Source organism: Neopelma chrysocephalum, unplaced genomic scaffold (assembly GCF_003984885.1).
Source record: "Neopelma chrysocephalum unplaced genomic scaffold, ASM398488v2 Primary Assembly neopelma1_44, whole genome shotgun sequence".
In the NCBI taxonomy this organism is placed as follows: domain Eukaryota; kingdom Metazoa; phylum Chordata; class Aves; order Passeriformes; family Pipridae; genus Neopelma; species Neopelma chrysocephalum.
Window position 1 is genome coordinate 5942785 of NW_020897703.1, and position 5175 is coordinate 5947959.

At 38.2% G+C, this 5175-nt stretch overlaps 1 long non-coding RNA gene across 1 annotated transcript; it reads left to right on the forward strand.

The window, feature by feature from the left end:
• The first annotated feature begins 2669 nt into the window (after positions 1–2669).
• Positions 2670–4125, forward strand: LOC113965185. Its single transcript, XR_003533470.1, has 2 exons — positions 2670–2740; positions 4027–4125. It is a non-coding gene; the product is annotated as an uncharacterized LOC113965185 (long non-coding RNA).
• Positions 4126–5175: the final 1050 nt, after the last annotated feature.

The following is a 5175-nucleotide window of genomic DNA, read 5'->3' on the forward strand; positions in this document are numbered from 1 at the left end:
GAGTGAGTCAAATGCCAAACTCATAATCAATGTAGGTACAAAGGTACAACCTGACAAAAATCCTTGATTTGATGACAATGAGAGCTGGAATGCCACCCCAGTGGGAAAACTGTTTTTAAAGTGATCAAACATTCACAGGCTAAGTCACTGCAGCTCAACCCCAACACACAGTCACTGTAGGGTCAATTTATCCTTAGCTACTCTTGTGGTTTACTTTTTTTTGGGTGCTTTAAAATAAAGACTTCAAGGAATATTATTTTGACAATGTCTACAATAAAATACATTTTAGTTGAATTCAAATCTTTGTATCTTGCTTAAGTTTGCTTTATGCAAATTATACCCATCCAACCTAAACCAAACATCCCCTTACATTATTTAACTCTCCCTGAGTGTAGGCAGGGTACAGACCTGCAGTCCTTACAGGACCCTGCTACTGCTACACTGCTAATCTAATTACTTTTCTGGTGTTGCTTCAACATCTACCAGCTTCTGCAACATTATTGTTATCCCACAGAATAAAAACCCACAACCTTAGAAGAGTTTCTAATAATTTCTAATAATTCTGTGCCTGTAATGTATAACAATATAATGCTTAACTCTTAGTAGTGTGGGGTTTTTTAGCTGAGAAAACTATAAAAGTAAAGGCAATTTTAGCAGAGCTGACGGGATGTTTTTAGAAATAGTTATTTTGAGAGATTACAGAACTCTGCTGAATTGCATTCATTGACTTCTATGAATATTTATCAGAAGGCAACAAAGCTTATCCTAAGAACAGCACTATATTTTAATGATGTGAAAGGCAGAATAGCCTAAGCCTTTCATGTGCTTCATATCTTGGTTCGGGGAATTTAAAGTCAGAACAGCTGAAAGAATAAAGAAACATTCAGAGACGTAAAAGTGTATTTTACACAGTTTTAATTGTTGTATCTTCTACATTACACCTCCTCCTTTAGTTAAAAAAACCAAAATCTAGGACATTTATATTTAAAATAAGACAGTTGTGACAAAAATAGGACTTTGGCAAATAAATGAGAAAGATTGTGCTATTTTTTATTCTGATAATTTAAAACCTGAAAATTCAACACATGTAACAGGACTACTAGTACAGCTGGCAAAAATATATGCCATGCATACAGGATTTGAATATTACAACAAAGGCTGTGGGGCTGTCCTAGCACTGCGTGGCTGCTTCATTAAGGGAGCAGCATCCTGGCCGAGGGAGCCACTCTCAAAGGAAGTGAGGAGTGTGACTGTTTTTCCTGACACTGCATGTCAGCAATATACACAGCATGAAATGATCTCTCCTGCTGTTCTCTCCCACAAATTAAAAGGCAGTGCTGGACAAAGACAAGAGTCTGGCTGTGCTGGTTCCTGTAGGCTCTTCCCTTTTGTCCTTTTTTTAGCATCAGAGAAAGTCAGAGGTTAAGTGAGAAAGGATAAACTGAAAAAAGCGAGAGAGAAAAATAGGGAGGAAAAATGGATTGGGAGGAGAAAGGAGGAAAAGAATTTTCCAGGCACAAAAAGACAAGGATGATTTTATGAGTAATACATTTCACTGATTGATTCACTGACCTTGGAAAAGACATGCTACCTTTTTTGCTTCTATTATCTTCTATCTGTAGATAATAATGCTAGTTGCCCTACCAGCATGTTAAGATCCTTTCATGGAAATATGAGCACTAATATATCCTTGTCAGAGTGTGTACCTGATGAAAGATTACTTACTTCCTGCTCTCAATTTCATAAAAACAGCTCTTAGGATGTTACTAAAAAATTGACTTCTGTCCCTGCTGCATGGAATACAACTGCATTAAAAATAAAAACCTGTAACTTATGAAGATGTACACAGTGATTTTCTTATGAGCTTGTGAATGGATTCTTTACACCCTGACCCTAAACTAGAACAATCAAAAAGCCAAGAGCTCTTATGTATTCAAGGACTTGGAGGAAACCTCCTGAGAGATCTAACAGTGCTTAAAAGCACATTATGGTTGTCATTTAAGGAGTTCCACTGAGTAAAAATGTTATGGTCAGTGCCATGTGAAAAATGCAGAAGGAAATTACTTGTTTCTGAGAAGTTTTCCATTTATTCAAAGCGGTGTGTGTATTTCTCTAATATGACATTTCCATCTTACAGGCCCTTTTCCCACATCATTCCCTTTCTTGGGTTAGTTGGGCACATCTCCCTTCTAGATGAGCTGTGACCCCATCCCAATTTCCACCATTCTATCTGCCCTTTGTCTCTACCTCCTACTTTGTTTCTACTTGCCCTAACAATATTCTTGCTCACCTCTTGTCTCTGTCCCCCTTTCCTCCACATCATGGCTACGCTGGTATCCACTACTCCTTTAACCCCTGTAATCATCACAGGGTAAGTACTCAGAATACTGCAGGGCTCAAAAATTGTTGGGAGGGCCCTCAGAGGTACTGGAGGCACTGGGAGAGTATATGGGAGCTTCAGGGAGTACAAGGTTCCCTGGGGAGGTCCTGGGTGGCGCAGGGGTCTGTCAGGAGCACTGCAGGGTACTTGAGGGCTCTGCTGGACTGGGAGGGGCTCTGGGGGTTGGATACTGGCATGGGTGAGTGAGAGTTACACAGTTTCCTATGAATCTATCAAGCTGAGCTACTCCTGCACGAGTTGCTCATTTGTTCCCTATTTCACCTTTTCCCAACCCTCAGCAATGGATTATCCAGAGGAGACTGGGAGACTTCGATGGTCCCAGACCATGCTTCCAGGGTGGTAGATTGCTACTACACAACAAAAGCGTCTTCATTCAGTCCATTCTTGCAGAATAATAACATTATTATGGATAATTTCTAGCTCAAAATGTATCAGGGCAATTAGTGCTTTCTTTCAAATTTGAAGACATAATTAGGTTTTACAGCTTAGTTTAAAAATACCTTATTTTCCAAAAGTAAACTTCAGCGTGACATAGGTTATTGGCAGAAAGTTGCTACATAAGACTGGCTTGTTTTCTCTCTCTTTTCACAGTTCAGATTTATTTATAAAGTTCAGCTTTATTTATAAAGGCATTTGTGTACATTTTGTCTTACTTACTGGAAACTGCTGCATAAAAGTTTCCTTGTTGATGGAACTTGTCACAATTAAAATATGAAGGATACCATTAAAAGTGCCAGATTTGGAAAGGTACTTGAAAATGTAGTAGCATCTGAGTGACATTGTAAAGCTTATCAGTACTTTAATAAATGTCCCTAGCAAATGGGAGAATTATAGTACAATCCTTTCTTAAATCTGATAATGTGGTTGTTAATAGGAAATACTAAATAGGTCTACTGAGAAATCTGACTCCTTTATGTTTTATAAAAGCATAGTCCTCCAACAAAACACATAGATACATGTCACATGGAAATCTTAATAGATCTCCAGTGGGGTGAGTGAAGAGATATTTATCAGACTCCTCATTTACTTTAACTTAGTGTGACAGCCTTGATTGGCTTTTCCTCTAGATTTCCCCCTACTGTTTCATTTAGTTGAACAAAAATGTAATGCTTATCCCGAGTCTGATAAATTTTAGGCTTTTAATATTCTTTTGCAGTTGTCATAATATTATATTTTACGTGTTTCACTGAACTGAATATAAAATTCTGCAGACAGAAATAAATAAGTAGAAAAGACTAGAAAAAATTGACATGTGTTATGAAAGACAGGTTGGAAAAATACTTGCAAGAAAGATAAAATAACAGGCTTTGCTGCTCTAGAAGTGTAAAGTTACATGAATATAAGTGCAATTTAATAATATCTATATGCTGCTGTTATGTTAAAGTGTTCTTATAAGGTAAACAGGTTTTTCCTTTTCCTATTCATTTGACCACCATCTCAGAAAATCAACGTGGCTTCTAATCTTACCTTTTAGAACTTGATTCTTCAAATGTCATTGTATGTTTCGGTACCAACTCAAACAAAACAAAACAAAATAAATTTACTGTAGTTATGATGTTGCTAATCTATTCCACATACCTGGGGAAATTTTTAACACTCATGTAATTTTCTTTATTGCGTTTTAGATCCAGTAGCCCCAAAAAGCTTTTCTCTTTTTTGACTTCAGTGATTTGAAGTGGAATGGCACACAGAAATACAGAATCAAGCCATTTTATTCTCGCCCATTACAGATTTGCTGTTTGTTTCTTTTTTGTGCATGTGGTAAGTTACTCTGTAACTGCAGTTTTTCAGATTCAGATAAGACAGCTACTCCTGTTTTAGCAGGTCCCTTGTTTATGGGGTGTCCTAGTTAGAACGGCTGGGACCAGTTCATCACTGGATGGGTGTAACCCAAAACTGTGTATTCTATAGCCTTCCATGCCATTTCCCAGAAACTGTTATCAATGAACCATTTACACCATCTGCACATAGAGCCTGACTCCTCAGGCTATAAACTGGGTGTTAAGAGGCCTGCGAGATAGGAGGATTGCTCTTGTCCTCACACCCATTAAGGAACCCCCAGTCCTGAGCATTCCTGCCTGAACTGGAGGATATATAATCTTGGAGTCTTGGGACTTTTTTAACCACTTGTGGGATCCAGAGGAAGACTGCAGCTCACCGCTCTCAACCAGACTGCAGACCACCACTCTTGACTGGACTGCAACCACCACTTTTCAACCAGACTGCAACAGCACTCTCACCAACAGGTTTTCCCCTCTCCTTTCACTTTGGACTCGGGGCCCAAAGAACACCACTCTGTTCATGCCCCAGGGTGCTGGGTTATACATTTGGGTTTTGTGGGTTAAAAACAATTGTTTGTCTGTACAATCATACTTATTGTATTATTTTATTAAATTGTTATTCTGACTTATAATCTCTCTTTTGAGTTGAGTTCATTTCCCCCACTGGTTTACCTTTAAACCAGCACATGGGGGAATGCTTGCATATATCCCTACACATTCCTGTTGTTTTTGTTCTGCTCTCTGTTACTCAAAACTTCTACATGTAAAAGTGGAAAAAAGAGTATAACAATTGCTATTGCTTAGAAACACTACTTGAATGGCTGAAAATGCTGGAAAATAATCAACCTTTACTTCAATTTGTTTGTTCTTTCCCGTGTAATACTGTATAGAACTGTATGTAATGGAATACATATCAACCTACCATGTACCTTTCCCCTGTGAATGAAGAGCTTCTGTAGTTGCAGTCTTTCCAGTGTATTCCTTCCTCTTTCA